At 38.1% G+C, this 23,439-nt stretch overlaps 1 protein-coding gene across 3 annotated transcripts in view; it reads left to right on the plus strand.

Annotated features, from left to right (window-relative positions):
• Positions 1–23,439, plus strand: part of FYN (FYN proto-oncogene, Src family tyrosine kinase) — a 308,067-nt gene that overhangs the window by 65,654 nt on the left and 218,974 nt on the right. Inside the window, exon 3 of one of the 3 annotated variants that reach the window (XM_069077031.1) lies at positions 14,106–14,166. The exons of the other annotated variants lie outside the window; for them this stretch is intronic. The gene's annotated coding sequence lies outside the window, so the exon portion shown is untranslated. The remainder of the gene's footprint in view (positions 1–14,105; positions 14,167–23,439) is intronic. 3 annotated transcript variants of the gene reach the window in all.

A 23,439-nucleotide genomic window follows, 5' to 3' on the forward strand; every position in this document is an offset into this window, starting at 1 on the left:
TGTGTGTGTGTGTGTGTGTGTGTGTGTGTGTGTGTGTGTGTGTGTGTTTGTTGTGTGTTGGGTGTGTATTTGATAAAACTATGTAATCTTGAGATTTTTATCCTGTGAAATATGGTATACTGCTTCTGTTTTTATGATATACATAGAACCTCTGATGGGAGCTATTTCTAAAACACACACACATACACACATATATATACACACACATACATATATACGTATATGTATATATAGAAATATATATATTTTAATTTGGGGTTATTTTTGTTATTTCACTTCATTTCCTGGTAAATCCTCCTTTTCTTAAACTTCCATAATCAGAGAATGTCTTTTCATGTGAAGGGTTTGTGGCTGAATCAGTATCAGAGTCCAAGGGGCATGGCAGCAGGGGTTGGAGAGATAGGAAGAAATGACTGCCGGATTTCCTTCTGTTCCAAGTAACCAACAAACAAGTATTTCCAGGATGTTGGTCTTATGTTGTTCCTTCATAAGGCTTCCACCAAGAGGGTGGGGTTAGTAATTCAAAGAAAGGAAGTTAGGAAAAGGGAGGACCCCTAACATAGTGTACAGGGAAACCTGCTGAAGAAATTTAAAAACTCAGAGCTGTTTGCCCTGGTTTTGGCAGGGGCAAAGATGAAAAGTTCTGGACTGATTCAAACTGTCATATTCGTTTAATATACAGAAAAAGAAAAAGAATCCTGGATTATTAAAAGGAAATTGGTAAGACAACTCCAAAAGACTCATGATGGAAGGAGATGTCTGCATTCAGAGAAAGAACTAGAAAGAACAGAGTTTGAATGCAGACTGAAGCAAACTACCTGCTCTCTTTTTCTTGTTTGGTTTCTTCTTTCCCATTGTTCATTCCATCGGTTACAATCCTTCTTCACAACCTGAATAATGTCTACTGTGAAAGTATTTGCAGAACTTGATTGTTTGCTGCCAAGAGGGGAGGGGGAAGGAGGAAATTTGAAACTCAAGGGATTGTGGAACTGAATCTTGTAAACTAGAAGCAAGCACACAAATTAATAAAGACCCCCAAAAAACAAATTGGATAAAACTTTAGAGTAGGGAAGTCTCATTGGATTTTAAGACTTGGTATTTTCCTGTTCCTGGGAAAGGAGACACTCTTCCCTTTTAAGAATATAAATCTGTTCCTCCTCCACTTTGGGCCTTAATTTCCTTACCTGTAAAATGAGGGAACTGAAATAGATGGCCTCTGAAGACCCCTTCCAGGTCTAGATTGATGAGCCTATGACTCAATAATCCCCTACATGGCCTCTGAAGACCTTTCCAGGTCTAGATTGATGAGCCTATGATTCTATAGTCTCCAGTGTAGTTCTTTGACATTTGAAGGATAATTTTAAGTGCTTTCACTAGTTAAAAATTTGGATTGAATTAACTTCTCTTTTAGAGGAGGTAAGGATGAATTTGGTAGAGCAAACAAAGAATAATCAGCAATTCTCTGCCTCTGAAATTTCAGTGTCTGTTCTGAGTATCTCCCATCCCCAGCCCTTCTCTAAAACTCACTTGGATGATCCTGGAAACTGATGTTATGAGAGAAACCAATGGCCCGGTGCAATGGACAATAGGTTGGACGTCGCAAATGTTCTTAATTCAGTAGTGAGAATGACTTGTTGCTCAGCCCAGCATAGAGATAAGATGCCGTCTCCTACATGAAGCATTTCTTAATCTCCTTGGCTACTTGTGCCCTTCTGCACCACACTACCTTGTGTTCATTTTGTATATACTCTGTATACAGTGTACCTATTTATGTATATGTTGTCTCTGCAGGTAGAATATAAACTCCTTATGAGCAGGTACTGTTTCATTTTTGTCTTTGTAATCTCAGCAAATAGCATAGTGCCTAGCACATAGGAGGTCCATAACAAATGGTTCTTTCTTGAAAGCCTTTAAGAAAATAAATAACATAAAGAACCTGTGTTTGTAAGCATCCATCAGACTCTTATTTTTTTTTTTTGCTTTTTTGGACAGGGAAGGTAGGGCGATTGGGGTTAAGTGACATGCCCAAGGTCACATGGCTAGTTTTTTGTGTGTGAGTTACGTGTCTGAGGTTGGATTTGAACTCAGGTTCTCGACTCCAGGGCTGGTGCTCTATTCACTGTACCACCTAACCGTCTCACAGACTCTGTTTCTTAAGACCTTGACTGGGTGCTGCCATCCTCTTACTGATATGGGTGGGGAGGGGAGTCTGGTGAAAGGCTGAGGTCTAAACATAGTTTGAAATTATCTAAATGCCTCTTAACTTCCGTGGCTGCAAAACAGAGATAATGATATGTCCTATTGTGCTAGGAGAGTTTCTTGTACTCTCTGAGATCCTCAGATGAGAGCCACCACAGATGCACACCCTTTGATTAATAGGAGAGACTTCCCTGTCAGGGGGTAAATGTGCTAACTCATTCCCTCTGAATTCCAGGGCTTTACAAAATGTGCTGAGATTTGGTCTCTCTCATTGACCGGCCATCATTCAATGAAGCTACCATATTTTCCATCGAAATTCTTGTGAAATGCTTCATAATTTATTTTTGAGGGCAGGACCAAAGAAAATGGGTTTATCGGCTAGTAGGTAGGATATGAGTAAGACATAAAGAAGAGTTTATTTTATTTAGAGTGACAAATAATACTGGCAGAGTTATGTGATATTGGTGTACTGTGAATTACGGTATCATCTCCCCTACTCCCATTTCTTTTTTCTGCTGGAGGAACTAAATCCCAGAGACATTAAATGATTTGACCAAGTCATACAGTAGTGAATCAACATAGGAATAATTTCCTGACTTTCAGGACTTTAAACACCCTCCTTCACCAAATAAAGCCCTCAATGATCTTCTCAGTGAGACAATCTTTACTTTTTTTTTTTTACTTCCTCTTTTCTTGTGTCATCTCTGAACTGTAAGATCCTCTGTTGTTGCAGAAAATCCAGAGTTGTCAAATGATGGAGCATGGTCCCTAATATTGATTCCAGAGGTAAATCTCTTTCAGAAGAGATCATAGATGGAGAAATAGGTAAATGATCTTCTGATCCCTGTGCTTATGGAACAGAACCTTCATTTTATCTAGAAGCAAAGAGGTAGTCACCTCTGATGGGCACACCTGAACATTATATCCCATTAAAGATTCCCCTTAGAGCCCTAAAGAAAACCCTCAGTGAGCATGATAATGAAACATCAGAGAAGATTGTGGTCATTTGTAAGTGTGGTTTGCTGTGCTAACAGCTGCACCTTTACATCTGAAATTCATATAAATGGAAACCTAAGATAAGCTTTTAGATGTGCTTGGGCATTACAGAGCTTCCAGGTCCATTCCAAATGACACTTTGGTGCAGTGGATAAAGTGCTGGATTAGGAATGAGAAAAACTTGAGAGCAGATTCATGCCTGGGGAAAACATGAATTTCATGATGCCAGTGGTAGCTATGAGTGTGGCAGAAGGAGCACCAGATTTGAGGTCAAAGTATCTGACTTCCAATCTTACTTTTCTCATTTGGAGGGGCAGAGGATGCCACTTCCTCTCTAGGCCTCAGTTTCTTCACCTCCAAACTGAAGAGATAGTTTCTAAGGTTGCTTCTGACTATAATAGTCTGTGAATTTATGATTTGGTCTTAGTGGTGAGAACATATTTGCGAACAACAAATATTCATTTTGAGTGGGGTTAGTGTGATGAAAGAGATGAGAAAAGGATGGAATTCAGTTGTAATTTTATTATAACTTAAGGGGAAAAAAAGGAATGAATGAAAAAGTCGTTTTTTAAGTACTTACTATGTGCCAAACACTGTTAAACACTGGAGACACAAATAAAGAAAGCAAGATAGTCCCTACTCTCAAAGTGTTCACATTCTAATTGGGGGAGAGAACACAGATCAGAGTTCAGCTGAAGGGTGAATGGCCAGTCTTGAGGGCAAAGTAGTAGAGCGGACAGTAAGGCCCAGGGGTCCCTAGAGTACTGCAAAAGAAATGGCAGTCCCCAGGGATCTGAAGGGCATGACTTTGGATACAATGGCAGGGCATATAGTAAGACCTAGTGATCCTCCCATCTCACTAGAAGTCTATTGTGGTTGGTGACTCCCAGATTATCTAAGTAGAGTAAGCAGCCATGTTGCTTTCCTTTTCTCACCTCCACCCCAGACCACACCCTAGATGGAATTTGGGAACCCTGAGCAGAAGTGAGTGATAGAGAGGAACAGGCACAAGACAGAAGGAAGCAAAGTGGGGAGGGTTAATAAAAGCCAAGAATTAGGAAGTCAAGAACAAAAGAGAGAAGACATTCTATAGATAGAAAAGGAGAAGTAGAAGTAAGTGAAAAAGGCTTAGATAAGAAACACCTCATAATGAAAACCCATACCTATTCCCATTTCTTATTTCTTAGCTTTGTCGGGTGCTGATTGTGAATGGTGACAGGTTAATTAAAAATATACAGATGGCTCTCACAAATGCCTTCTTAACCTCACTTGCCAGCTGAGATTGTAAGGGGGAAATCAGAATGTGAGAGTAGAAGAGTGAACACTCATTGTCACTCAGAGTGCCCCTTCGAGATGAAGAGAAGAATGTGAAATGAGCCTATGATGGGTTCTGTAGTAATGGCCCATCATGGGACATGCTTATGAGTCATTCTAAAAATACTTTTCATCTTGAAACAGATTTAAATAGAAAGTATCAAAAGAAAACTTGCAGCATAATGTTTTTCCCCCATTTGGGGAAGTAATAATAATATTTAATTCCATTCAGGAAGTGTTTATTAAGTGCTTATTAATATGTTAGTAAGACAATATGTTAGACACTGGTGTTACAAAGACAAAAACAAAACCATTCCTGTCCTCAAGGAAATTACATTCTATTAGAATGACACAATATGTACTCGGATATATGAAGCATGTATAAAGTAATTTCAAAAGCTAAAGACACTAACAATGGGGTGGACTGGGGGAGGGGGTGGGGGTGTATGAATAGAAAAGGCCTTGTGTGTAAGGATGTGATCCCTTAGCCTTAGAAGCTAAGGACTCTAAGGAGTTGTGCATTCCAGATTTGAGAAGCCACCAGCACAAAGATATGGATGGAGGTGAGAGATGAAGTGTTAAGACCTGTTTTTCTTGAGTGGTGAATAGGTGAAGAGAAGTAATAATAACTTTGCTACCTGATGTCTTTTTGGTGCCTTGTGCTTGGTATATTATCTCAAGGAGTGTGGAGCTGATTAAAAAAATTTCACTTAACTCAGTACTGTTGGCCATCAAGAGTTAATATATAGGTTATCCTTGTACCTGTACCCAGAGATGTGCTTTGATCAGATGATTAAAAATAGAATTCTAATGACATTTTTGAGTGTTGTTTTTTATTTTGTTTTATTTTAGAGTGTAGTTATACTCAAATGAAGAACTTTTTGCTGTGGAAGTTTTGATGAACTGAAAATTGACTTTGGTGTATTTCTATTTTCATTGAGAATCTTGTTGTCCTTTAACATGCTTTTAACATGTCTTAGTTAATTTGTGCCTCCTACCCAAACACATATTTTGACACTTGTAACAGTTAGCTGAGGACTGTTATATTAAAGTGACATTAAAAATTCAGATTAAATATTTGCCAACAGAATTAGTATGTGTATAGGATATCAAGAGGAGGCAAAGATATTTTCTATTTCAAATATTTTTAGCTGTCTAAAAATAGAAGGAAGGGAGAACTTCATTTACTTTTAATATTTTCCTTAGTTTTGGGGCCTCCTATGAACTCAATGACAAATTTTATCATTTGAATTCAGTTCTAAGCATTCTAATATTTTTAGTCATGCCCAAATTTAAATTAATTGTCTACTTAAGTACTATTCTAAAATCTCCTTTGGTACCTGGGTGTGACCTTGGGTTCTTGAAGGCTAATTCAGTGAGGCAGGATCTGAAAGGGCTTTGATCAGTCAGAGAGAAAAACTATGCATTGGTCATCTAAAAACCATTGTAGTAGGGGTGGCTAGGTGGCGTAGTGAATAGAGCACTGACCCTGGAGTCAGGAAGACCTGAGTTCAAATGCAGCCTTAGACACTTAACACTTACTAGCCATGTGACCTTGGGCAAGTCACTTAACCCCAATTGCCCTGCCTTCCCCCCTCCAAAAAGCAAAACAAATCAAAAACCATCCTAGCTAGCGAAATGTTAAGAGGCTTATCACCAAAAGACAATGGATTTATTTTTGACCCTGGCAATTCATGAAGACGACGTACTGAGGAAAAAGATCTGCATATACAAAAATATTCAGAGCAGCTCTTTTCATGGCGACAAAGAACTAGAAATAAAGGTAGACAGTGCCTATCAATTGGTGAATAGTATAGGAAAGTAATGGAATATTGTTGTGCTATAAGAAACAACGAAAAGGGATAGTTTCAGAGAAACCTGGAAAGGTTTGTGTGAACTGATGCAGGATAAAGTGAGCAAACCAGAACAATTTCTGCAATAGTTGTTTAGTTGGTTGTCCTTTGTCCTCAGAGGACCACAATGACATCACTATGTTGGGGTCAAGGTACAGTGTGTCTGTCTCTTGGCTGATCAGACCAATATGAGCTCCAAAGAAAAGCTCTGTCACAGGTCAGGCACAAATAGTCCATATGAACATTTGGAATGACAATGTCTACAAAATCGTGTCTCATGTTTCTTTTCATCTATTGCAGTATGTAACAGAATGGCTCTTTTGAACTCTCGTAGTATACAATAATAGCTGTTGAGTTATTCTACCATAACTACAAGATTGTAAGGACAAACAACTTTGGAAGACCCCAGAATTCTGACCAATGCAATGACCAATCATATTTCAGAGTACTGATGACAAACTATGTTTCCTATCTCCTAGGAATCTTGTGGGTTCAGGATACAGAATAAAACATACATTTTTAGACATGGCCTATGGCAGTTTGTTTTGCTTGACTATACATATTTGTTTCTAGGGTTTTGTTTTTCTTTTAAATGGGAGGGATAGAAAAGAAATGCTTGTTAATATATAAAAATGTTTAAATGAAAAGGAAAGACTACCGACTATGACATCTGCATTATGACCTGCATTAATAGAAGAAATTCCTACACCAATGAAACCATGGATCTTTGAAATACACACACACACATGCACACACACACGCACGCATATATACGTCTGTATGTGTGTGTATATATATATATATATATATACACACATATATACTCTCATAAGGAACACTTAATTGATTGCTAAGAACTCTTTCTAAAGGCAGCCATTATTAACTCTTTGTTTTTTCATGTTCAGATTGACAGATATACAAAGGAAGGGCCTGTAAGCCTCTTTGTTTTGGTGGGAAGATCACTAGCAGCAGCCTTCTAGTGGTTAAGCCAGCCGTTTGTTTTGGCATCCTCCCAATCCAGATAGTTTTTGTATGCAATTCATTCTCTAAATGTATCATTTATCTTTGAAAGGGAGCATAAATGCATAATGGTCGTGTAAACAGTGCCATAATACAGTATCTCTTCAGTAGGCAGATAGCCGAGGTTTATAAAAGTGAGACTTGGCAGATAAAATTTGTGCCACATTACTGATAGTTCCTATTTAGCATGGACGTTGTGCTGTTAATAGCCCTGATTCACAGAGGAACCAGTGAAAATATCTATCATCTGATCAGCATGGGCTGCTGTCCAAATTTGTGTCATGACTACATAATATTTTGTGAGGATGAAGCGACTAGCCTTTGGAATGAATCCTTAAGCTATTATGCTCAGAGGTGGGTGGTCATAGATTTTAGATTGAGAGATAGAAGGCACCTTAGAGGTCATCTTGTTCAATCGCCTTTTTTTTTTTTTTTGTAAATGATGAAACTGTGCCCCAGAGAGGTTAAAGTGATTTACCCAAGGCCTGATGATGATGATGCTGATGATGAATAGTTAGCATTTATAGAGTGCTTTAAGGTTTGCAAAGCCCTTTATGCAGACCTGTGCAATATGTGGCCTACAGGCCATTTGTGGCCGGCCAAAGGATGTCAGTCAGCCAGTGAAAAATGTAGGGTTCGGGGCAGCTAGGTGGTGCAGTGAATAGAGCACCAGCCCTAGAGTCTGGAGGATCTGAGTTCAAATCCAGCCTCAGACACTTAACACAAAAACTAGCTGTGTGACCTTGGGCAAGTCACTTAACCCCAATTGCCCTCCAAAACGAAAAATGTAGGGTTGCCTCTGCACACTCTCCTATTTGTCATGTGACCCATGGCTACCAACCATCATCAGTCTGTCTCTAGTCTAGCCTATCTGCCTCCCAAATAAGTTTAACCTATTTTAATTTGGGCCCCTACCTTCTGCCAAGATGTACAGGTATGCTTTTATGTGTGTCATTTCATTCAGTCCCTACAAGAACCCTGTGAGGATGGTGGGAAAGCCGGGCTTTGAACCCAGGGCCTTGGATTTCAAATTAAAATGCAGTGAAGAAGGAGCAGCTAGGTGGCGCAGTGAGTAAGAGCACCGGTCCTGGAGTCAGGAGGACCCAGGATCAGTTCTGGCCTCAGATACTTAACAACCACACAAAATAACTGGCCGTGTAACCTTGGGCAAGTTACTTAACCCCAACTGCTTTTTTTAAAAAAAATGCAGTGAAGAAGAAGCGGCCAGGTGGCGCAGTGAGTAAGAGCGCTGGCCCTGGAGTTGGGAGGACCAGTGTCTGAGGTCCTCCTGACTCTAGGGCTGATTCTCTATTCACTGCGCCACCTAGCCACCCCTCTATACAGGCTATATTTATACCAATATGGTAATTAATGATAGCAGTACAGAGGTGCTGATTGTACTACAGGAGAGATATGGGTTCGTATCCAGACTCTCTGACATTTCTACTTTTTTATTGTGGGAATTAGGACAAAATCACTTAACCTCTCAAGCCTCATTAAGAAAGTGGGGATAAGGGGCAGCCAGGTGGCTCAGCGAGTAAGAGCACCGGCTCCAGTGTCGGGATGACCTGGATCAAATCCGGGCTCAGATACTCAGCACCACACCCAGAAATAACTGGCCGTGTAACCTTGAGCAAGTTACTTAACCCCTATTGCTTAAAAAAAAAAAAGAAAAAGAAAGTGGGGATAATGAAACATGTATGACTTACCTTCAAAGAGATATTATGAAAATGCATTTGAAAGCCAAACGTGCTGGATAAATGACAACTCTCATCATTATTGTTATTATAGCAGTGATTGGAATGACTAAAGCCATGCAGTATCAATCTACAGTGGTTTCATGGGGGGAATCTATGGGAATCTATTTCCCACAGAGAGCATTTAAAGATTAAAGATGATTCCTGAAAATGTCTTAAAGGTAGGATATGTGGCCCAAGGGAATGCTGGTGGAAAAGCATCCTCCCATTTAAGGAGAATGGTTTGATCCTAGGTGCAGAGGTACTCTTGGGTAAATAGTGAGAGGTCAAAAAGGAGAATTGCTTAAAAGGAGCCAAAAGTAGAAATTTGTATTATAGCAGGAAATTCAAAGAGGAAGGGAAAGGAGAGAGGCTAAGTAACATAGGGTGTTGAGAAACATTTTAGTTTATTTTAAGAGGCAATTAGGAAGCCATTCCTAAGATGGTAAGCAATATGATCAAAATTATGCAAGTGTAGGATCGATTGCAAAGAAGAACCTGAAAGTCACAAAGAGGTTGGTGTAGAAAACACTGGTAAGTATAAGAGGAAGTGGAGGGGTTTTGACCATGAGTAGATGGGGGTGAAGATGCAATAAAGAAACTGAAGAGAAACATGGCAAGAGTAATAGATTGGAAGCACCACTGGACACCAGTGCAGCCCTTGATCACCTCCTTCCTCCTTAAAATTCTCTCCTCCTTTGACTTCTTTTATCCTCAGTTGTCCTGGTTCTCTTCTCACCTCCTTGGCCAGTCTTCTCTTCCCTTCATAGGTTCTTCTTTCTTTTCCCACTCCTTCACTATTCATGTCCTTGGCATTACACATTCTTTATACATACACTCACTCTTGGGAATTTTTGTGAACTCTCTAGTCCCTCTATTTGGATAACTCCAGTCCTCATCTCTTTCCCAAGCTTCAGGGTTACTTATCAACTGCCTACAAGACACTTCCAATTTGTTATCCACTATCAATTCAAAATTAAAATTTCTAAAACTTTTACTCTTACATTTTTCTAACCCAAACCAACATTCTTCCCTATGGTATGGTGCAACAATTAGACAGGACATATATAAGAAAACTATATGACCTCTAAGGTTCGTTCCACATTAAAATCTGTTATCTGAATATCTTTTAATGGGGCCATTTTTCTGTTATTCTCCCAGAACTGAAACCTTGGATTCATCTTTGACTGTTTGCTAATGCTCAACCCTATAGCTAATCAGTTACCAGATTCCTGCCAGTTTGTCTGACAATATGTTTGACAGGGACTACACCTTCCTTTTCATTGTCACTGTCCTAGGTCAGGTCCTTATTATATCATATCCTAGACTACTGTAACTGTGTTGTTACTGAGTTGAGTCGTGTCTGACCCTTCATGACCCCATTTGAAGTTTTCTTGGCAAAGATACTGGAATGGTTTGCCATTTCTTTCTCTAGCTCATTTTATAAATAAGAAAACTGAAGCGAGCAGTATTAAATGACTTGTCCAGGGTCACACAGCTAGTATCTGAGGCCAGATTTTAACTCAGGAAGATGAGTCTTCCTGACTTCAGGCTTGGCACTCTATCCACTGCGCCAACTGTAACTGTAACCTTCTAACAGGTTTCTTTACTGTTAAATTCTCACACCTCCCATCCATCCTGTGAGATACCTATACATTTTATCCTTCTAAAGTATGCTTTCATCATTCCTATGCTAAAAATCTTCTGTGGCTCTTCACTGTTTACAGCAGAGACAAGTGGAAAGTGTTATTTTTCTTTGCATCCTGTATTTAGCATAAGACCTTGTACATAAGAGGATAACTGGATGATGGGGAAGGAATAGAAAAGAAAGCTGCCTGACTAGAATTGGGGAATGGAAAAAGATAAGGTCTGATTAAGTGAGAGAAGAGACCAGTTTTATGGAAAGCCTTGAATGCTAAGATGTGGAACTTGGGTTTGTTCTTAAAGAGAACTAATTTATATCTTTTAAGTAGGAAAATAATATGATGAAGGCTAAGGCATTTTGAAGGATGAATGAATAGGAATTTACTGACTATATTTAGAGGATAAAGAAGAGGAAGGAAGCAGAGATGATTCATTTCAAGTTTTTGAACCTGTAAGCCTGAGAAATTGGTTGTAACATTGATAGACGTGGAGGAGTTGAGTCAAGGGATGTGGTAATAGAGGGAAGATGATAGAGAATTCAATATTAACCATGTTTGGTTGGAGAAATTAGCCACAGAAATTGAGAGGTAATAGAAATCCGATGATTAAGAAGGTGCGGCAGGGTTATTCATCCAGAAAAGGGGAAGACTTGGAGGGGATGAAGATTAAAGTATTAGAGACAGTGGAAAAGATGTCTAAAAGTCTGAAGAACAGAAAAGAAAGCAGTGGGAGGTCACTGATGTACATGTCACTGATTTCACAGTTTCCATAGAATTTTAGTAAGCAAGGAAGTTAGATTGCAAAAAGTCAAGCAAGAAATGGGGGGAAATTGAGTACCTGGTATAGAAGGAAGAAGGGACAGGGGAGTAGCTGAGGGAAACAGAGGATCAAATTCTGCTTTTGCATCTATGTACCCTCAGCATGCCAAAATTTAGAGGAGAAACTGCGTGACAACATGAGATCATGGTTTGTGTTTTTTATTGTTTGTTTGCAGTTGTGTTGATTTTTTTCTATCCCTCAGGAAATAGTTGTGGCTGAGATGCAGACAGCTCTGAGTAGACAGGACATGTGACCGTGGCAGTAAGAGTTGGCTGCTCTGCAGTATCTGAGGAGCAGACAGAGAAGAGAGATGATTTTAGTTTGCATTAAAGTGAATTGAGTCAAGATCACAGGTCTCATCCTTTTGGGGTCCAGTCCAGTCATTCACATTAATACTGTACCCCCTCATTCATTGCCCAGCCATCTTATAAGTTGGTTTCTTTGGTATCACACGAGAACTCACAGAATCACAGAATTTCAGTTTGACAGGGACGACAGGGGCCTTCTTGTCAAACCTCATAATTTTATTATATATTTGAAAGGAATAGCAAGTTGTACATGATAGATTTGCCGTTTCATGTACAATCATTTTTTTTCTATTCTACTATGTTATGGAAATGCTTGTTTTATTTCTTAAGTTCAGAATAAAATAGATAAATTAAAAAAAACATTAAATGAATGAATGAGCCTCACCATTATGACACATCTGACAAATGTCCTCATATAGTGCCTGTTTGAAGACCTTACATGAAGCCTCTATTTGCTTCCATGCTTCTTGTGCCACTTGCTTCTAGTTCTCTCTCCTGCTGCCAAGAAGAATAGATCTAACCTCCCTCCAACTTTCAAATGCTAGAAGACAGTCTTAGCATGGCAACTGAATTCAATTCAACAAGTATTTAAATATTTGCTATGTTCAAGGGGGCAGTTAATGGATAGAGTGTCCAGCCTGGAGTCAGGAAGACCTGAATTCAAATCTGGCCTCAGACACTTACTGGTTGTGTGACCCTGGGCAAGTCACTCAACCTGGTTGGCCTCAGTTTCCTCATCTGTAAAATGATCTGGAGAAAGAAATGACAAACGACTTGGGTACCTTTGCCATACACTTAGCACAAAAACTAGCCATGTGACCTTGGGCAAGTCACTTAACCCCAATTGCCCTCCAAAAAGCAAAAAAAAGAAAAATGACTAAACAACACCAACTATGTTCAAGTTACTGAGCACAAGAAGATCCTTACCCAGATGGAGCTTGCATTCTACTTTGGGTAATAAGGGTAGGGACTGGCCCTTTAATTTCAATGGATTGAAGAGCTCCTTCATAAAGAAATTCTCTACCAATTCAGGTTGACACCTTCTCTGCAGCTTCCAGACAGAGTCACTTAACATGACTTGTCCAGGATCATACAGGCAATACATGTCAGAGGCAGGCCGTGAAACCAGATAGATCTTCCTGGTTCTGACGCTGGTTATTTGTCCATTCTATGGCTGCTTTTCATGGAAGGAGATTACAACATGTAAACAGAATATGTGCAAGATCAGTATCAAGTAATTTGGGGAGGGAAGGTGAAGAATTTACCCCTTTCAGGATCAGGAAAGACCTCGTTTAGGAGGTAACACAGGTTACCAGGGAGGTGGAGTACCAATAGGCAAAGGTGAAAGGGTAGAGTATTCCAGCAGGGATGTAGGAAATGGGTGATAAATCCCACCTGTACCTTCCCCTCCCCTGGGCTGAACACCCTCTAACTCTTTAAATCTCAGACTACTTGCTAAGGACACATGCCTTAGTGATGCTGGGTCAGTAGGGCTAGTCTTACATATAAAAAAGCCAGGTGGAATATTATACTTTTAATGAGTCTCACTATGGGGATGGTCAGATCCAGGCAGACACCTTTATCTGCTGACACGTAGTTTTTAACACCAAACATTCCGAGTGCTTTGTACATTGGATTGGATGCCTCTGATACCGTTAGTTCTCTACTTTACGCCGAATTAACATTGAAATCCCTGGGGCCATGTGGAGAGACAGTACCACATACATTTTTTCCTAGCTTTTTTTTTTCCCCTGACTTGTTTGTAAAACTCAATGAAAAACATCAGATAACCCGAGTATATGGTCCTTGCTTGACTTGGCTAATCCATGTATTGAGATGGGCTGAAAATAAAATTTATGGAAATACGACTCACGCTTCAGCAAATTTATGTAATTCAGATTAATAGCACCCAGAAGAGAATGCTTGTCAGTAGACAGTTCATCTGTGTCCTCTATTAACAGACCTTACAGTTTGCTGATTCTTCAAGGCTCACACACTCTGATGCAGCATTTGTTGGCCATGCTCCTTGTTGCCCAAAGGTTGCCGAGAATTATAGGCTGACATTGTTTTGGCCAGACAGTGCACTATTGGCAATTAATTTCACACTGCCCTTGTTGGGAACCCAAAGACACACATGGAGGTTTTGTTTATGGCAGATCTGAAACAAAAAGCATCATTGAAATGATTGGTTTTTAATACAAATTATTCATTTTCAGACTCAAGCCTTACAGGAGACTATATAAAGAATAAGACCCATATTTCTTTCCTGAGTAACTGGTAAGTCTTTGTGGGTTAAGCTTACAGATGGAGGTCTCTGATCCTTAGGGGACTTATATTAAGTAAGACTCAAGCCCAGGGGAGAATTATAATGCCAGTTAGGGATATAAGGAAAAATACAAGATAAAATGAAGCATTAGTGCATACAGATTCTCACAATTCTAGAATGTAGCTCTCACTAAACTAATCATTGTAATGCCTGAAGCAGATAGGTAATGTACATAGTTCATTTGGGATCCAGTGCTTATTGTAGCTCCTGGCATGTAGTAGGCACTTAATAAATGTTTATTGACTGAGTAGTTAAGGGAAGTGCTGGCACAAAAATGAGAAATCATAGATCAAGAGATTGCACCAAAATAGAAATTATGCATATTACAACATCTTAGAATAATAAAATAGAAATCAACGTCTTAGGTGAGAATTTATAAATTCTCATCCTAATTGTCAAGACTCTGCAAAATACTACTACTCCTACTCAAGCAACATTAGAACAGGGATTTGGAATGCAGCATATCTATCATTATCATAAATCCTATGGTTCCCCTCTGCAACTTAAAATGAGGGAGAATTTTTACATTTACCACCTCAATCATGATAATAATAAATTATTCTGTAAAGGTCACCAGATCCTCCTAGAAAATATGTTATATAAATATTATTTGTAATTAAAAGAAATGAAATAAATCCAGAAAGAAAAGGCAATTAATCCAGAAATATTTGTCTTGATAGCTATTTAAAAACCAGAGTAAAATCTGCCCCTGTGGCCTGATACATGGGACTTGAAAGCACTAGTTTCACTTTACGTAATAATTAATTGTTATTCTTTGAATAAATATAGAAAGTATTAGAATCATTTATGAGGGGATAATAATAATCTACAAAGTCCATGCCTGGGACCATATTACCCTTGTTTAAAATTTTGCATTCCTGTATCATTTAGCTTTATGGGCTTCCTAATTTCATCAAAAAGATATATGTTTAATTATATATGAATGGAGAGGATTTTTTAAAAGATCTAACCAGATTTATTTTTTCATGACTCATTTACTAAGGATATTTTATATTTATTTTTGTTGAAATTCATTACTGTATAATCATTTCTTCATAGGAATGAAGATTGGTGTAATTTGAAAGTAATTTTGAACAATTAGCACCATAAAAACTTCTGTTGTTCCTTCTTCAGTTAGTAAATCTGTTATGTGTTACAGATTCATAAATTAGAATAACAAATTTCATTAATAGTTGGAAAAATATTTAAATAGCCAACAGATTGTGACTTTTAGAATAGGGTATTTTCAAAGTTTTAGAATTAAGATTATGGTGTGTTGTGTTCCCAGTAATCTTAACAATTCTATGCCTGCATTCTCTTCTGTTCAGAATTGTGATCCTTCAACATGATAGTATTCAGTTTATCAGTAAGCATCTATTAAGTGCCTACTGTGTTCCAGGCAATGTGCAAAGTTCTAAGGATAAAAAGAAGCAAAAGACAGTCCCTGCCTTCAAGGACCTTACAATCTAATGGGTATATAGACACCAGATTCCAAAACTGACTCCTTCGTGTTCACTGAACTCCTTATGAACATGGGGAGGAGGGGGGTGGGAGGAGGGAAATAGAGAGGGGTGGGATCAGACCTATTATTTCACTAATTTTAGGAACTCCTGGGGAGGGAATTTTTTTTGTCAGTTTGCCCATGTAGATCAGTAACTATTTTACCACTTGGAATCTTAAGAGAGTTGTGTGGAACCTTGCATAACTTGCACAGGGTCACACAGCATTGCATCTTGGATGTGGGGTTTGAACCTAGGTCTTTCTTGCTTGGAGACTGACTCTATTTCCATTGAACCACACTGTCTCACTTGGGAGAAGCTAAATAGCTGAACCTAGAAAGAAAGAAGGAGAAATGAACCAACCTACTTGAGAGGGAAGAAAAAAGTTAACTCCTTTGCTGTGAACAAGTCTCCTTGAGGCAACAGAAGATCAGGAGTTTGAATCTCGAGGCCATTTGATGATAACATATGCCTGGGCTTCATTTTATGCAACATCTATGTTTCTGAAAAACCTCCTATTTTCCTAAATTGAATTTTGAATTTTGAAGAAATCCTCATGAATTTTTCTGAAGCAGAGGCCTCTCATAATAAGAATCATCACACCTTAATTTATCTGTTTTGTGACTTAGGCTTTCCATTCATACTTCCTAAAAATGGGCACACCTATACTCTATGTGTGCATACCCACAATTGATCTGAGAGGGATTCTGGAATTCTTGCTTGCATTCCAAGACCCTAGAGTTTTAGACTTGAATGTTTTAAGACCATGTTAGTTGAAGTAGTATTCTTTTCATTTTAATATTCTTTGCGTTTAGTGATAGAACAAGGATTTTAGTATAAGTTTAAGCAGCCAGGTGGCACAGTCCTGTGCTCTAAGTTCAGACTTGCCCTCAGACACTTACTTTGCTGTATTTCTCTGGGCAAGTAACTTAACTGTTTGCCTCAGTTTCCTCACCTGTATGATAGGAATAATAATATCACCTACCTCCCAGGGTTATTGTGAGGTTCAAGTGAAATAAAATTTGCAAAGCATTTTGCAAACCTTAAAGTTCAGTATAAATATTATATAGGGTAGTAGGTAGGTGGTGCAGTGAATAGAGCACCAGCCCTGGAGTCAGGAGGACCTGAGTTCAAATCCAGATTCAGACACCTGACACTTACTAGCTGTGTGACCTGGGCAAGTCACTTAACCCCAATTGCCTTGCTCCCCCCAAAATACTATGTGTTATTGTTTTTACAGAGCATATGTATATGATCCCATTTGATCTTCATGACAACTCCAACCTTTTAATACACAGATCTAATGACATAACTTCCAACATCCCTATTTAAAATCTTTCAGTGACTTCTGTCATTGTCTATGGAATAAAATGTGAATTCTTTAGTTTAGCATTTAAGCCTTTCATAAGCTAGCTTCGACCTACCTTTCTAGCCTTATTTTGTAGCATTTCCCTTTGTATATTCTAAATCCTAGTAAACAAGTCTTTCCTTAGTCTCACCCTGCCTTCTTCTATGCCCTGTGCCTTTGCATAAACTGTACCCTTTACCCTTGACCCCTTGAAATTCTTTTCATATTTGAAGGCCTCCTTATATGTCTCCAGGAAGTCCTTTCTCTGATCAGTCAGAAGTGATCCCTACCTCCTAACTTCCAACATCTTGTGCCATTCTGTTTGTATCTCCTTGTTTGTCATATTCTATCTCTGTGTTATAATTATTCCTGTCCATGCCTTATCTCTTCTATTAAATTCAACAGCCTTTATATTTCCATTACCTAGCATAATGCATCATTTGAGGCCATTTCATAATAGATGTTTGTTGACTTCCTTTATGAGTCACAGGTCCCTGAAGGTCTCATCTTCTGTTAAAAGGTCTGTCTGTAAGTCATTTATATTTTCTTAATTGAATACTATATATATGTAATTTCTGTGATTCATGTTGTACAAATCTTTTTCCCAATTCTGATGCCTTGTTCTCTCCTGCCTGTTATAGTTCCATTCAAAGAGAAGGTCAGAAGTGACCTGTACTGACTCATGGTTTTAGCTTTTTCTTCACCTTTCTTCTGGAGATTCTGAAAGCTCATCTCCTGTTCCCAGCTGAGATATATTTTCCTTTCTGTCTTCATGTTTTGGTTCTTCATTTCACTTTTTGGAGTGAACTTGAAGCCTCATAAATGGATTTTCACTTGATTTGTTTCTCTCCCTCTTTTCCCTTGTCCTCAAAATTTAAAAAAAAAAAGTTTATTAAGCCAGAGCCCCTTCTGAAAGTTCACCTGATTGGTGTCTGTCTCCACATCCATTTTTTTGTCTTGGTAACTCTAAACTTGTCCTTCTTTGAAGCAAACTTTGGTAGAGCTGAAGTCTTAACACATGATTTGAGTAACCTCTGGTGTTCATTTTTAACAAGATTTGACCTAGATTGTGTCTAGGCTTTCTGTCAAGACAAAGCCTGGTTCCTAAATGAGGTTACTGCAATAAGAGTGTTCTGGACAGTGGGCATTATATGAACCAGGGTCATTTCCATGGCTTTTGTTTTGTAGGCCCTTTTTTCCCATTTGTTGTTTTTTCCTATATGTCAAATATCTGCCATATGTTGTTGCTATCTATGCTAGGCCTTTGCAAAATGCAATTGAATGAGAAAATATGTAGTTCATTAGGCGTTTGGTAGCAGGCATTTTGAACTTAGGCCAGCAGAAAATTAGAAGTATTCTGATGATTGCCAACCTACAAGTTGAGGAAAATGCAAACTGTTCAAATTTGAAAAGTACAGAGCCAACTTTGTGGCTTGGAAACAACTAAGAGCATTGAGATGATGGTTTGAAATAACTGTAGGACATGCTAATGTGACATGCCACGTAGGTGTATTACTTCAGATTTAAATTATTCACATGGTTCTGAGGAAATAGGAAAGAAAAAAAGTTGTGGTGAAGCAATAATTCTGTATGTCAGTGGATCTCTGAGCTTATCATCCTGAGTACTTCCTCCTAATATGCTGAGATCTTTTCTCTAAACTAGTTAACATCATGGGGAAACCAGGAAAAACCAAATTTATTGTTCAGATTGGGATATGTAATTAGAAAGACTATTTAGAGTTGGCATACGCATATATGTATATTGTACACATTGATATGTACACACATGGTGGTGTCCTAAAAGCCCACTGGACTAAGACTTTTGGGCTACCCTTTATATATGTGTATGAATGTGTCTATATGTATATACAAATACATATGTTCTTATGTCTTTGTGGTACATGTGTGTATTGTAGCCATATGTACACATACAGACATATACATAAAGATGTATACACTTGAATGTATACATACATATATATGTATATGTGTATACATCCATAGTCTATAACTTCTCCAACTAGAAGAAAAGTAAGTATGTTTTATCAACAGCCATCTGGACCTAAAGGTCATTGTTGTTCATCTGAATGTTGATGCCTTTTCTTGTTTTCATTTGCATTTTTGTTGTGGTTCAGTCTTTTCAGTCATGTTTGACTCTGTGACCTCGTTTGAGGTTTTCTTGTCAAAGTGTAGTGATTTGCCAGTTTGTTCTCCAGCTCATTTTACAGATGAGGAAACTGAGGCAAACAGGGTGAAGTGACTTGCCCAAGGTCACACAACTAGTAAGTGTCTGAGGAAGGATTTGAACACATGAAAGTGAGTTTTCCTGGCATTACATCCACTGTGCTGCCTAACTCTCTTTCATTTATATTATTGTGATTATAGAATTAAAGGAGCATTGATTTAGAGATAGATCTCAGAGGCCATTATCCAACCACTTCATTTTGTTGTTGTTCAGTCATTTCAATCATGTCCAACTCTTTATAACCCCATTTGGGACTTTCTTGAAATAGATTGGAGTGGTTTGCCTTCTTCTCCATCTCATTTTACAGATGAGGAAACTGAACCAAACAGGGTTAAGTGACTTGCCCAGGGTCACACAGCTAATAAGTATCTGAGGCTGGATTTGAACTCAGATCTTCCTGACTTCAGGCCCAGCGCCCTGTTCACTGTACCACCTGCTGCCCAACTCCTTCATTTTGCCTATGAGGACACTGAGGCACAAGGAGGTATCTATAGCTATACTTTTATCCATCTATGCATACTTACATACATGTTTATGTATGTGTGTATGTATTATGCATGTATTATATTTATATGCCTTGGAAAGATACAGTGGATAGAGAATGAGCTGAACTCAAAAATTGAACAGAAGGAGGAATAAGAGCTGAACTGACTTTTGGAAATTCCATTGCTTCGTCAGTATTCTACCAGTGATGTTTATTTCTCTGAGTTGTGAAAAGCTGTCATCTCTATGGAAGCAAAATTTTGGGTGACCCAAAGGGCAATAACAATAACACAGTGGACATGAATATGCCACAAAATATTACCAATAAAGAATTCTGTAGGGAAAGTCTTGCAAAGGATATAATCAGAGAGATATTTAACCAGAAAAGGAATCACATAGTAAAAACATGGATAAAGCCAATGTTGACCCAATATGTCCCATCGTTATCCATACAATATCAAGAGCCCTAGAGGAAGAAGACTATGGACAAGAGAAGGCCTGACTGGATTGTGAAATGCACTTTGGAGGGAGTACCTGTATCAGTTAGACCAAAGTATGCCATTGACTGATAGTTGTAAAGATTATTTTTATTTTGTTGAGGGGAAGAAGTAGGCATATGGGTCAGCTTTTGTTGACATTCATTCGACTTTTGGGGAGGAGGGTCAGAAATACTACTTGTGATTTTTCCCAGGCCTTTGGTGCCTTTCAGAAATCTTGATAATCAGTCCCTCAGTACTCTCAAAATGGTGTTATTTTCAGCGAGAACAACCTCCATGCATACTTAGTCTGATTTGGCTGTTGTTATTTTCTTTTCTTCCGCTTTTGCTTCTTCATGTAGTACATCAAGGACTGTGATGTTAGATTCCAAATTTGGAGGCTCTGCTACAATTGATGAAGAAAATGATTTGTTGTAGATTTGTTGTGAGACTTTTTTCAATTTTTCATCTGTTTGTTGTCTTCCTTCCAATTTAATCTTTAAATGTTCTTGATAGCATCCGACTTAATTATGTCTCTTGCCATGATTTCTGAAAATTTGCTTTTCTCTCTACTGCATCTCCCCATTTTATCATCTAATGCAGCTCAATTCCTCACCTATGATTTTTAAAACAAATTTACTGAAGATTTTTGTTTTTATATCAGTCAGTTCCTAATAACCCTCCTTCATATCATACCTCTCTCTCTTTTTTTTCTTTTTTGGAGGAGGGAAGGTAGGGCAATTGGGGTTAAGTGATTTGCTCAAGGTCACAGGGCTAGTTTTTTGTGTTAAGTGTCTGAGACTGGATTTGAGCTCAGGTCCGCCTGACTCCAGGGCTGGTGCTCTATTCACTGTGCCACCTAGCCACTCCCTGTACCTCTCTCTTAAAACAAGGAAAAGCAGTTTAAAAAATGAGGTAATGACCATGTGTTTTTATATCCATAGTCGACAACCTCTCAAACTAGGAAAAGGATGTAAGTTCATCAACAGTCATCTGGAACCAAAATTGGTCATTGCAGCTAATCTGATATTCAGTCAGTCAGTAAGCATTTATTAAGTACCCCCTATGTGCCAGGCACTGTGCTAAGGACTGAGAATACAGAGAAAGGCGAAAGACAAGCCTATCCTCAAGGAGCTCACAGGCTATTGGAGAAACAACAATTAAAGAAATATGTACAGACAAACTGTATTCATAATAAATAAGAAATAGGGGGAGTCACTAGAATTAAGGGGGATTGGGAAAGTCTTCCTGCAGAAGGTAGGATTTTAGTTGGGACTTGAAGGAAGCCAGAGAAAGCAGGTGGTCAATGTCAGTGAATCAAAGAGAAGAGGAGGAGTGTATAAAGGGTAAGAAGAACAGAAAGGTGGTGGCTGGCTGAGGAGGTATGACCCATGCAGGGCAGAGGTGTTATGAAAGATCTGGTTGCCAAACAAAGGATTTTATAAGGATTTAGGGGAAAAGATAATGAGTTCAGTTCATATTTTAGGTTTGTTTTCATTTATATTATTGTGGCTCTATAGAATTCTAGATCATAGATCTAGAACTCAAAGGAACCTCAGACACCATCAAGTTCAACCACCTCATTTTACAGATGAGGGAATTGAGGCATATGGAAGTTAGGTGACTTATCCAGCTTGGAGTCATATAGCTAGTATGTGTCTATAAGACCAATGCCCTATTCACTACTCTCATCGTGTGTAATTCTTCTGGCTCTGATAGTTTTAACTAGGTAGGTTCATGCAAGTATTCCATTATATTTATATACCATAATTTTTTGAAGCACTCCCCGATCAATATTTACCCCCATCAATATTTACCAAGTGTTTTTCCCCCAGCTTTTTCTTCTATAAAAATGTACTGCCATGAATATTGGGGACTTTTCTTTCTATAATTTGCCTCCTTGGGATATAGACATGCTTATTAGTGGGATTACTAGATTAAAGGGTTTAGTATCTTTTTTCATATAATTTCAATTTTTTTTCCCAACTGGCTAGACCAGTTCATAGCTCTACCAACAGTATACTGTACCTATCTCCCCACAAGTCCTTTCATCATTGACTATGTCTGTCTTTCATTATCTTTGCCAAAGTGTTTGGTGTAAGGTAAAACCCCAAAGTTGTTTTAATTTTCATTTATCTTATTACTAATGATTTGGAAAATTGTTTTTTCATATGGTCGTTGATAGTTTGTATTTCTTCTTTTGAAAACTGTTCACATCCTTTGATATCTATTGGAGAATGGCTCCTATTCTAGCGTATTAATATCAGTGATCAGACTTTTGTTAAAGATATTTGATGCAAAGATTTTCCCCCTACTTTAAAGCTCTTCTTATTCTGTTTTTTTTCTTTATGTAAAAGTTTATAAATTTTATATAATTGAAATTACCTATTTGTCTTTTATAATCTCCTCTATCCTAGCTTTGGTTATGAATTATCCTTTAGATATTGTTGTCAAAAGTATCACCTTCTGTCCTAACTTTTTTAATGTGATCCTTTATATTTATTTTGCATGTCCACTTTGAGTTTATATATAGTATGGTATAGTGTATATATATATATATGTGTGTGTGTGTATACACACAGATATATGGTGTATATATACCATATATGGTATAAGATGCTTGTCTATATCTAATTTCTCTCCACCTGCTTTGCAATTTTCCTAGCAATTCTTGTTGAATAGGTAGTCTTTCCCCTAACATTTTATGTCCTGAAGTCTTCCCAGAAGGTTTTGAAAATGAATTTCTATCATAAGCTGTTGTTTCTTTTATCTGTTATATCTCTGCTTAGCAAGGAAATCCAATATTTGCCAGCTGAGATAGTTTTGAGGTTCTCTTCTATACCTTTTTGTAGATATTACTTTATATTTATATATATATATATATATTTATATATATACTTTATATTTATATATTATATTAAACTTCCATAGGAAATGATGGTAGTCTATGTCAGTATCTTTTTTTTTTCCCATCCGTGTCTTTTTTTTTTCTAAGTCAGAACTTCCTGACTTCAGTGATTGTATTATCTCATTGATGTGAGCACACTCTCCATGGGTACAGATTGCAACTCATCTATGCTCTCACATCCTCGAGGCTTCTTATCTGTGTTTGCCCATAGATCCTCCACAGAAGATCCATCTAGTGCGCTTGAGGAACTTCTTTAGGTCTTTTT

This window comes from Petaurus breviceps, unplaced genomic scaffold, assembly GCF_028583685.1.
Source record: "Petaurus breviceps papuanus isolate PSGF00001 unplaced genomic scaffold, PetGlider_PUasm1.0 90977, whole genome shotgun sequence".
Lineage (NCBI taxonomy): Eukaryota > Metazoa > Chordata > Mammalia > Diprotodontia > Petauridae > Petaurus > Petaurus breviceps.